At 51.0% G+C, this 12,248-nt stretch overlaps 1 long non-coding RNA gene across 1 annotated transcript; it reads left to right on the top strand.

Annotated features, from left to right (window-relative positions):
* The first annotated feature begins 9,276 nt into the window (after positions 1 to 9,276).
* On the top strand, positions 9,277 to 11,392 carry LOC120974741 (uncharacterized). The gene is made up of 3 exons (XR_005770087.3): positions 9,277 to 9,770; positions 9,870 to 10,548; positions 11,064 to 11,392. It is a non-coding gene; the product is annotated as an uncharacterized lncRNA (long non-coding RNA).
* The last annotated feature ends 856 nt before the right edge of the window (positions 11,393 to 12,248 follow it).

Below are 12,248 nucleotides of genomic sequence, written 5' to 3'. Positions count from 1 at the left end.
TCTGAATCCATCTCCTTGCCAACAAAAGCACGAGCCTTGCCAGATGAACTCTTCTTGTGTGATGAAGACTTGGAAGAGGACTTGGAAGGAGACTTTGAGGATTTCTTCTTCTTCTTGTCATCAGAATCATACTCTTTGCTCTTCTTCTTCTTCCTCTCATTGTCCCACTGTGGACATTCAGAGATGTAGTGACCAGGTTTCTTGCACTTGTGGCATGTTCTCTTCTTGTGGTCCTGGGTGGAAGTTTCATCATTTCTTGAGCTGGATCGTGAAGACTTTCTGAAGCCTTTCTTCTTAGTGAACTTCTGGACTTCTTCACAAACATAGCAAGCTCCTTTCCAATGTCTTCAGGATCACCAGAACTGCAGTCAGATTCTTCTTTAGATGAGGAAACAACCTTTGCCTTCAAAGCGCGAGTTCGGCCATAGTTGGGGCCATAGATATCTCTTTTCTCAGATAGCTGGAACTCATGTGTGTTGAGCCTCTCAAGTATGTCAGACGGATCAAGTGTCTTGAAGTCAGGGCGTTCTTGAATCATCAGGGCTAGGGTGTCAAACGAGCTGTCAAGTGATCTCAAAAGTGTTTTGACAATTTCATGCTTGGTGATCTCAGTGGCGCCGAGAGCTTGAAGCTCATTTGTGATGTCAGTGAGGCGATCAAATGTGAGCTGAACATTCTCATTGTCATTTCTCTTGAAGCGGTTGAAGAGGTTGCGGAGGACACTGATCCTTTGATCTCTCTATGTTGCGCTGCCTTCATTGACCTTGGAGAGCCAGTCCCAGACTAGCTTCAACGTTTCCAGAGCACTCACACGGCCATACTGTCCTTTGATCTGATGACCACAGATGATGTTTTTGGCAGTAGAATCTAGTTGAACAAACTTCTTGACATCAGCATGGGTGACACCTTCACCAGTCTTGGGAACGCCGTTCTTGACGTAATACCACAGATCGACATCAATGGCTTCAAGATGAATGCGCATCTTATTCTTCTAGTGCGGGTAATCAGTGCCATCGAAGACAGGGCACGCAGCGGAGAGTTTGATTATCCCTGCAGTCGACATAGCTAAAACTCCAGGTGGTTAAACCGAATCACACAGAACAAGGGAGTACCTTGCTCTGATACCAATTGAAAGTGCTAGTTATCGACTAGAGGGGGGTGAATAGGCGATTTTTATGAAAGTCTTCAAAACATGGCAGTTTCGAAGACAAACAATGGAAATGAACCTATTAACATGCAGCGGAAGGTAGACTACACTAGACAAGCCATAGTCAAGCAAGTAAGAAGCTAAAGCATGAAGACTATTGGCAGCTAGGTAGTAAGGATCAGGATGGAAGATAGTATGAAGCCAATCAGAACAAATAGTCACACAGTGAAGTCAAACAGATAAGGTGAACAGGCAATGACTTCACGAAGACAAACTGTAAGTAAAGGAGAGTGAGAGATAGAACCAGTAGCTTGGAGAGGACAATGATTTGTTCGACCAGTTCCAGTTGCTGTGACAACTGTACGTCTGGTTGGGGAGGCTGAGATTCAACTCAGAAGACTGCGTCTTCACCTTATTCCCCTTGAGCTAAGGACACCTAGTCCCCGCCCAATCACCCTGGTAAGTCTTCAAGGTAGACTTCCAAACCTTCACAGACTTCGTTCATCGGCAATCCACAATGACTCTTGGATGCTCAGAACGTGACGCCTAACTGGTTGGAGGATACACAGTCCTCAAGTGTAACAAGTCTTCAGGTCACACAGACAGAAAGACTTCAATGATGCCAAACACTCTTTGGGCTCTGGGTGTTTTGGGCTTTGTCCTCGCAAGGATTTCTCTCTCTCTCCAAAGCTTCGGAGGTGGGTTGCTCTCAAACGACAAAAGCCGTGTACTAACTCTGAGCAGCCACCAATTTATGGTGTAGGTGGTGGGCAATTTATAGCCACTAGGCAACCCGACCTGATTTGTCCGAAATGACCATGGGTCACTAATGAACTAACACGTGTTCCAACGGTCAGATTTCAAACACACGCGGCAGCTTGACTTGGGCTACAAGTAAAGCTAACTCATCCGACTCTGGATAAGATTTTCTCTCATTGTCTTCGCTCGAAGACATAGGATTTGGTTGAGTATCACATTAGTCACTCTGACTTAGTTCACTTGGACCCCACTTAACAGTACGGTGGTTCCTATGACTCAACAAAGAAGAAAAGGAAACTACGAAACAACTATGTCTTCGCATTCCATAGTCTTCATGCGAATGTTGTCGGTGTACAAAAGTAGGGGCTCTCCTTTTGAACCCTTTACTTGTGCACGGGCAGTCGGAGCCATGCGCCGCGGCCACACTTGGCAAGGGAGGTGAACCGAGGTAAGCCCAGAAACAAGACAGAGCAAGGCAACGCCAAGAACAAGACCACGGAGAGCAGAGGGACGAAGCAGGTTCCCCCGGCATGATCCTTGCCGAGGCGGCCTCTGCGGCCCCGGCAAGACTCTTGCCGGGGCAGCTCGCCCCAACACCAACGGAGTGAACCACCCTCGAGCCTACGGCTTCCAACACCACCAACTACGTGGGGCCAGGGCTCGGGAGGCTCCTCTGTGGTGGCATGCAGATCTTCGTGAAGACAGGGAACAACACTCTTAAGCAAAAGAGTGAGAGACGACGAGCCTCGGCAAAATCCTTGCCGAAGGAATCCACAAGGCCCCCGGCAAGACCCTTGCCGGGAGCATCCGCAAGGCCGCAGCTAGGCCCGTGCCCACCAAGCTTTCCACCGCCCATCCCATGCAGCTGCCATCCCACCAGCCGGGCAGGCACCTGCGTGTCAACAAAGGGCTCCTTCTCCAACTCATCACATGCTTACGTGGTGCATGCAGATCTTCTTGAAGGCTCCACCACCGCGCCACCTCAGCTGCTTGCCTGCCTACATGGCACCGCATGCACTGCTGGCCAAGGCGCGTGTCGAAGCGAGGAGGAGCGGCGACGGACGGGACGGGCCTCGCTCCCGTCCCCAATAAAGCGAGGGGACACCTAAGCTACGCATTAAATGTGCTTTGTCCCGTAATGGCTAGCGATAAGCTTAGCCACAGTACCTTGATGCCACCTCCTGGTGCCACTGTGGCGATCCCTTTGCCTATAAAAGGAGACCCAAGGCATCCAGGAGGAGGATTCGGATCCTTGGACAAGTTACGCTCCCTGTAGCTAGTTCGAGCTCCTCAAGAACACAGATATACAACCACCAAAGCAGGACTAGGGTATTACGCATCTCTGCGGCCCGAACCTGGGTAAACGACCAGCGTGTTTGCACTGACTGTTGATCCTGCTCTCCTCACCACTCCAGCGCCCCGCAACCGTAGAAGGGATCCCTTTGATCCCATAGGTGTCATTCAAACCGACATCTTTGGCGCGCCAGGTAGGGGGCGCTGCAGGAGTGAGCACCTGGTTCTACAGCCAGTAGCATAATTCATCATCACCATGGCTCCCAAGAAGAAGGCGACCATGGCGGTCGGCTCGTCAGGGGCCAAGCGGACCGATCTGGTGCGAGCAAGCAGCGGACCGGTCGCGGACAGATCACGGGCCGCAGCTCGTGAGCATCAACATCGCTCTGGCGGTCATAGCCTGGCGAGCGGCGTTGTTCGAACGCCGAATGGCGAGCCGCACGCCGTTGGATCCCAAGGCGGGGCCCTCCAAAAACGTTGCTGTGCCGCCCGCAGGCGGCGCAGAGATCTCCAAGACGCCTGTCCCGGCGCCCACAACGCACTATTCCCACGGTGTGCGCGACGAGCAGCGTCACCATGCTGATGACCCTGGTCGCCGTTGTGGGAAGAGCCCTGTGCTTCATCCACGAAACGAAGGGGGCAAACGTATCCGCCGAAGCACTTGCGAAAGTGGCACGCAGCCGCTGGGCCGTGGCGGAGCTCCTTCTAACATGGTTAGAAGTCAGAGCGCCCCACGGTCCACGCAGCTTTCGCCACCACCCACACCAGCAGAAGCTTTGGCGCGCGTGCAGCTGCTCCTCGACTCCCCTCCTGCTGCGGAGAAGCTTGACGAGTGGAGAGCCACCATCCGGAGCCTCGTTGCCATCGCCAACAAAGACGGTCCGTGACCAACGGGGCCCTCTAGTCGGCGCTCCGTCAAGCCACGACACGCCAGTGGAGGAGGGATCGGGGATGCTGCGGCCACGGTATACTCTCCTCCTCCACGCCAACCACCGCGGGCGTCAGCCCGTCGTGACGACGCTTGTGATAATATTTCCATAGCGTCGTCCGACCCGCGGACCCACCACGACCAGCGCCATGTTCTTCTGGAGCGGGCTCACAAAGACGCTCGAACCACCATCGAGCGCCGGCGCGATACGCGCCACCAGTCGGACAAACAGGCGGGGCTCGCTGCGGACCACCCGGCTCCGGGTGGCTCCGGCGGCCTGCCTTACGAGGTGGGCTGCCCGGCCTTTACCCGTGAGCTGCGGCAGTTCCTGTGGCCATCACACCGCGCGTTCAAACCCGACGTCGGCGAGAAGTAAAACGGCAAGAACCATCCGTCGGAGTTCCTGAGCATCTACACCATTGCGATGCAAGCTGCCGGAGCTCGCGACGACAAGGTGCTCGCCAACTACTTCCCGTTGGCGGTGAAGCCCAACGTCATGTCTTGGTTGATGCACTTGCCGGTGGAATCCATTTCTTCTTGGTCAGACCTGTGTCACGAGTTCGTGGGTGCATTCACTGGAGGCCACCAAGCTCACGGCCAGGCGAGTGATTTGCACATCATTCCCTAGAAGGATGGAGAAACCCTGCGCAAGTACATCCAGAGGTTCAGCCGGGTCCAGTACAACATCCCTGATGTTCACCCCGCCGCTGTGATTGGTGCGTTCCACGAGAACGTGCGCAATCGTAAGATGCGCGAAGAACTGGCGATGAACAAGGTTAGGGATGTGGCCGAACTTTATGTTCTGGCCGACAGGTGCGCCCGGGCTGAAGAGGGAAGGAAGTACCCCGGCGAGGACGCTGGCATGGAAACCGACTCTACTGATGGAGACACCGCAGCCCCGACGAAGAAGGGCCGGCGTCGCAACAACAAACGCAAGGGCAAGACCGTGCTTGTCGTCGAGGAATTCGGCGACACCGGCGCCACCAAGAAGGCCAAGGCGGACGACCCTGGCAAGGAGATTGCCTGGTGCACCGCCTGCCGGGCCTTGGCGGCTACCGATAAGCCACGGGGCTCCGACAAGTAGTATTGCAAGATCCACCGCACCAAAGGCCACGACCTCCAGAACTGCCGACAAGTCGAGCTGCTTGCCGAGAAGCAGAAGGCTGAGTATGAAAAGAGGGACAAGGAGAAGGGCTAGGATGGTTTTGGAGGATCCGACAAGAAGCGTGGCAGCCAAGGGGGTCGCCGCGACAAGGATAGCCAACAAGAGAGGCCCGCTCGGGGCCGTGACAAGAAGCAAGAAGACGATGATCACGACGAGGATGACGAGTCCGGTGAGCAAGAATTCCAGAAGGTCACAGAGGCCATGTGCGTCGACGGTGGCGCCTCGCTGCATACTTCTCACCGCCAGCTCAAATAGTGGGCGTGTGAGATTACAGCAGCAGAGCCCTCGTTCGACGCCCAGAAGCCCTTGAAATGGTCCAGCACGCCCCTCAACTTTGATGCCGAGGACCACCCTGACCGCACAACTGCGGTCGGGTGTTTGCCGTTGTTGGTCTCACCAACGATATGCAACCTCAGGGTGAACAAGATGCTGGTTGACAGCGGGGCCAGTCTGAATTTGATCTCACCTGTCGTGATCAAAAGGCTGCAAATTTCTGATGGAGACCTCGAAGAAACGGGCACGTTTCAAGGTGTCAACCCGGGAAGGAGCCAGCCGAAGGGAAAGGTCACATTGCCTGTGACATTTGGAAGTGAGCTGAACTATAGGACGGAGAAGATTGTTTTTGATGTAGCCGAGATCCCCTTGCCTTACAACGGGATTCTCGGTCGCCCGGCACTTGCCAAGTTCATGGCGGCTTCTCACTACGCCTACAACACGCTAAAGATGCCCGGGCCGATGAACATCATCACCATCCCCTCAGACAAGAAGGACGCGCTGATATGCGCTGACCTACTCTACCAGGAAGCAGTCGCAGCAGCTGCCGCCAAGGCACTTGCTCCTGCCGCTGAAGCCCCGGGAGGGAAGAAGAAGACCGGCGAGACCTCTCGCGCCCACTCCGTCAGGCACACCTCTTCGGAGTGTCGTGCTACCGTCGAGGACATGCCAGAGAGCTCCACCGGCAAGAGCAAGAAATCCAGAGCTATGCCACCAGAGACCAAGAAGGTGTCCGTCAAGGAGGATGACACGGGGGAGCTTTTACCATAAGCTTCACCCTCAATAGCAAATAGGAAAGTGAGCTCGTCACCTTCCTGCGGGCGAATGTCGATGTGTTTGCATGGCAAGACTCGGACATCCCCGACGTTCCCAGGGGAGTGATTGAGCATCATCTTGCTGTCTGTACTCATGCGCGGCCCGTCAAGCAAAAGGTCAGGAAGCAAGCTCTGGAAAGGCAGGAGTTCATCATAGAGGAAATCAGAAAGTTAGAAACAGCAGGACTGGTGAGAGGAGTGCTCGTCCGACGTACTTGGCCAATCCGGTAGTGGTGCGCAAGGCAAATGGGAAGTGGAGGCTGTGTATTGATTACACAGATATTAATAAGGCTTGTCCCAAGGACCCCTTCCCATTGCCCCGCATCGACTAGATTGTCGACTCCACGGCCGGGTGTGATCTGCTATCGTTCCTCGACGCATACTCAGGGTACCACTAGATCTTCATGACAAAAGAAGACGAGGAAAAGACAGCATTCATCACCCCATGTGGTACCTATTGCTTTTTACGGATGCCTTTCGGGTTGAAGAGTGTTGGCTCGACCTTTGCAAGAGCAGTCCAAATTGGTTTTGAGCCCCAGCTACATAGAAATATGGAAGCTTATATGGATGACATAGTGGTCAAAACCGAGGACAAAGCAACACTTGTGCAAGATCTGGAGGAGACATTTGCAAACCTGCGCAAGATTAACCTCAAGCTGAACCCTGAGAAGTGTGTCTTTGGCATCCCGTCCGGCAAGCTTCTCGGGTTCTTTGTGTCGCAGCGTGGAATTGAGGCACCCAAGCGGATCAAAGACGTGCGTCGGGTCATGGGCTGCATTGCCGCCATGAGCAGATTCATCTCCAAGTCCGCTGAACGTGCCATCCCCTTTTTCAAGATCTTGAAGAAGACAAGCCCAATGGAGTGGACCCCAGAGGCCGAGGCAGCGCTGAAGGACTTGAAGAAATACCTCTCCTCTACCCCAGTGCTGGTTGTGCCCAAACCACAAGAACCGTTGCTACTGTACCTAGCGGCAACAAATCAAGTGGTTAGCGCCGCACTAGTGGCACAGAGAGAGATTGAGGAAGAGGCAGCGGCGGCGGCAAAGTCAACGGATGGCAAACCGGAACCCTCCCCGGCAGGGCTCGGTCCCGGCAAAGCTGAGTCCCCGACAGAGGCTGACGCCAGAACGGCAGGGCCCGCGCGACTAGGTGAAGCAGCGCAGAAGAAGAAAATGGTGCCGCACCCAGTCTACTTCGTTAGCTCCCTCTTGCAGGGGGGCTAGGTCGAGGTACTCAGGTGTGCAGAAGTTGCTCTTCGGCCTCCTTATGGCCTCAAGGAAGCTTCGCCATTACATCCAAGCGCACGAGATCACCGTGGTCACCCGCCTCCCGTTGCAACGGATACTGCATAACCCAGACGCAACGGGGAGGATCGTGGAATGGGCCCTGGAGCTGTCGAGTTTCGGTTTAAAGTTCGAAAGCACCTCGACGATTCAGAGCAAAGTCTTGGCGGAGTTTGTTGCAGAATGGACCTCGACGCCTGACGAAGAGGTACAGGAGACCACTCTCCCGGCAAGGAAACGAGCCGCAGCTGGATCATGTACTTTGACGGGGCCTTTTCGCTACAAGGCGCCGGTGCTGGCGTGCTGCTTGTTGCGCCCACTGGAGAGCACCTCAAGTATGTCGTACAAATGCGCTTTCCCTGGGAGATGTCAACTAACAACATCGCCGAGTACGAGGGTTTGCTTGCCGATCTCGGGAACGCGGCAGACCTCGGGGTCAGAAAGCTCATCGTTAGGGGCGATTCGCAGCTCGTCGTCAGGCAGATCAACAAAGATTACCAAAGTCCGTTGATGGAGGCTTACGTGGATGAAGTGAGGAAACTGGAGGAGCGCTTTGACTGTATCCAAGCAGAACATGTCCCTAGGGCGGAGAACGACATTGCTGACTACCTGTCAAAGCGTCACTACAAGAGAATTGAGATACTGTGATGAAAATCCTCGTGACGGTGGTGGACAACGTCACACAAATACCTAATGTGTGATGTTTTGTAGGTGGCGTCACCGATCATGAGTCGGCGATGGTTAACGTCACAAAATCGCCTCGGCGGTTGAGTGCCACCGGTCTGCCAATTTCTATGACGGGTTAGTAATTTCCCCGACGAATCAACTAGAGTCACCGAATATTACGAATGTGTGCAATGATACATTTTTTGTCATGGAATGTGTTCCAGTGGGACCCGCCATAGTTGCTTCACTGGTTATTGAGCGGTAGGACCCGCAAACCATTGTTGGCAGTAGGACCCACCATAGTTTTTTTTTCACAGTCAACTGAGCATTGTAATTATTTTGTTCCCTCGCCCAGGGAAAACCTTATTTTGTTCCATCTAATATAAAGACACAGTGGCCAGGTAAGAAAAAACTTGATCCATGCATTCGTGAGTTGATGTTAGTTCGTTCTATCACAAAAATAAAAATATTTTATAAGTTAACAATAAAAAGTTTGGTAGAGGGAGTTTGAACCCCGGGACCATTATGGTCTCCCTCTAACGGCGTTGCTAATAGGCTAGAGTTTAGAAAGTACTAATGTAAGTTGTGCTAAAATAGTAAAATATATACAAGGAACCCGCAAAAAAATAAAATTATATGGTTGTGGACTATATCGATCGGTTCCTCTGTTCTAGCTGGCGCCAGGCACGACATGGCACGGTTCAGTTCCCGCGAGCAGCTTTTTTTTTGAGAATCTCCCGCTAGCAGCTGTTCTAACTTTTTTTTGAGCACCAGCTGTTCGTAACTTCGTATGTGACGGGCGTACCATAGGTCCATATAGCCCATAGCGCAGCAAGCCTAGCAAAACGTTATTTCCTTAATTTTCTATACGTGGGCTGAATACCTGAAGCTAGCTCAACTGCGCATATAAGCAGCGACCTATTTTCCTTCGTCCACCTTCTCCTCCCAGAGCGAAACCCTATCTATCTGATCTTGTTTTCTTTCGCTCGTGTGGCCGCGGCGATAGATCGGGGGAAACCAAGCGCGACGACGGCGGCAGGAGTAGCTGCTCTCCGCCCTTTCCCGTAGGGTTCCTTGAGGGCCCCCTTCCGCGGAAGCTGCCAGTGGCGTCGGGGCTCTCCATGGCGCGTAGCGGTGAACCTAGTGTGCGCCGCGGCCGGACCAGCCTGGTAGCGCGGCGGTGGCCCGACCTGTGTGCGTGACGTGAGTTCTCAGTGCGAGTGCCTGCATGCGTGCGTCTCTCATCCATCTTGTGTGATTGAAAGGACTGAACTCTCACTCGGTGGTTCCACTCGTCCATACACTTCTCAATTTCATCGGAGCAAAGGAGGGAGAGGAGGAGTCATGGTGATGTGGGTACTGGCATGGCTTCCTTGAGCGGAACACCGGATTAGCCTATGACACCCACCTCATCTCCTTCGTCAGGGACTACCGCCACAGAGTATGATGATTAACTAATGAGTCCGGCATAGTTGTCTAAACCTCTGCAGTACATTGCGTTGACCCTCTGTTTTTCTTCTTTTGGGGTTATGTCCATCAGATTGACATGGATCAGACCACAGGGGCAAGGGGGAGTTCCGCAGGAGGACCGTGAAGCTCGACCAGCAACCTATGTTAACTAACATCTGTACAACGCTAAACTCTCTGCTCCCGTTTTAGATGAACCGCTTTTTGCGGAGATTGTTTCAGATATCAGTTTTGTTCTGTTACTCCATGTTAGTGATTTCTTATTGGTCAATCGTGAGATGCTTACATAGTACTCCCCCAGTATTTGCTAGGTTAGATAGTATGGAAGCTAGTTTATACATGTTACTAAGTTGAAAATTGTAAACTGAATTGTACCTGTTCCGATTTATCTTTTAGATAAATTATTACGAGAACCTAGATAGTACATGTGAAATGAGTTAGTAATTAAATAGTTAGCTGCAGTAAAATATTTTCGTTATGCTGATGCTCCCACAATATTGTTGTTATTGTTGAGGGAGTGTGAATAGATTCGCAAGTGAATTGTTGTTGAACTGCAGTGGGACTTTTATGAGAAATTCAACATGATTTTTGCAAATTACTAATGGAGAACTAACTTACTAAACTCATTTGTGGCAATCTGAAGTGTTACTGACTATATGCTAATGCAGATTACTATCCAAGCAAGCAGATACTAAAACTAAAGATCAAAGTCTAAACGCGCTTTTTATTCGGCCTATGACCATAGCATAATTGTAAGTAATTTATTTTCAGATGGAAGTGTCTTATTGATCACACTTCCAGTCAATGTGTCCCCGTCAAACTAATAATTCAATGTGTCCCATGGACAATAGCTGAGCTATGCAAAAGTTGTTCATGCTTTTTGTCGAATATTCCCCTCTTTTGCGCCATTTTAATTTGTGAAGGAGTGCCTAGTACAAATGCAAATTTGTTTCTCTCGGGATTTCAAACATTCAGTTTAGCTATTATTTATGTGTGTCCTCTTAATTTCAATAGTTCTATTCTATTACTTTATGATGTATTGATAAGTGTTTGTTCCAATCTTATATCTCATATTACTTTTTATGCTCACAAAAACATGTTTATTCTGTTCATATCACTTATTAGGGAAGTACTAACATGTCTTGTTTTTTTAAGATTCCAACCTACAGCTCCGAGTTATAACATGCATGTTGTTCTTTGTTGTAAAGGTAGATGGTTTTCTGTAACTCAATTGATACTGCTATATTTATGTCTTTGTTTCAAATAGGCTAATTCAGAAGTCATTTTTCAAGAAGTAGATATGGACAAAGGAAGATCAGAACAAATCTAGCCGCCTTCAAGAAGAGAAGAGGCATCCAACAAAGGCTCCAAGTTTGATGAAGGTGTGAGCTAAGAGTAACACCAACAAAGTCTCTATTGATGTCACCCAAAATTAAAAGATGTTGTATTGGATGATTATGTAGCTTGGGTTATTTTGGATGGGGCATGTAAGTGTGATGTGTAATATGCATGCTGTTTTAGAGACATTGGCTTGTAATGTGCTGTGAAAAATGGATAATGGAAAGATGGGCTTAAAAATACCACAAGCCCACAATACATTTTGAGTAAGACCAAACAAAAATAAAAATAGAGGAAAAATTACAAATAAAATAGTTCTTAAAAAGGCTAGTAGGAAATGGCAACGTCTCCATAAAAATGGGTGGGCTCAATTAGCCACTATTAGATTGCAAATTGGCTATGGCCCATCAAAAAATTAGATACACAAATAGAAAATAAGCTGAATTATTGGGCTTAGCCCATTTGGAAACCCAGTGAGCATTACCCCGCCAAATATCTAGTGACGACAACTACATCACCGAAGGTCCCATATCCGGTGACGTTTTTTGCGCGCCGTGTCACAAGGAATAATCTGTGACGGGGATTCCGTGACGATGTTGGTGACGCGTGAAAAAAGTCACATGTGAGTATTTTGTGACGTTTTTAGCTATTACATGACATTTTTTAGCTCATCATAGTAGGTCTGATCTCTTGTAGTGCGTGCTGCCCTCAAGCTACCTGTGGAACCAGGTACTTTTGTACTTCAGTTAACTCAACCATCCGTCGAACCATCAACTGGGCTGAACAAGCGGAGGAAGCTAGGCCCCGGCAAGTACTTCCCCACCGAGCTCCCTGGAGTCGCCGGCGAAGATGTTGCCGTGGATGCCGATCCCGCCGCGGGGCGACCGACTCCGGCAGGGCCCCAGGCCATGGCCGTAGAGACAGTCGCTCCCGTGGCAGAAGAGATGCCTTTAGCCCTTGCCGTCGAGCCACAGGCTCCGGCATGGGCGCAGCACACCGTCCAATTCCTCCATATAGGAGAGGTTCCTGAGGAACAGGAAGAGGCAGAAAGAGTAGCCCGTCGGTCTGCTCTGTACCAATTCGTTGACAACGTCTTGTACAGAAAAAGGCCGAA

Source organism: Aegilops tauschii, chromosome 2 (genome assembly GCF_002575655.3).
Source record: "Aegilops tauschii subsp. strangulata cultivar AL8/78 chromosome 2, Aet v6.0, whole genome shotgun sequence".
NCBI lineage: Eukaryota > Viridiplantae > Streptophyta > Magnoliopsida > Poales > Poaceae > Aegilops > Aegilops tauschii.
Note: the sequence above shows the minus strand (reverse complement) of the source record. Positions and strands in the feature narration are given on the sequence as shown.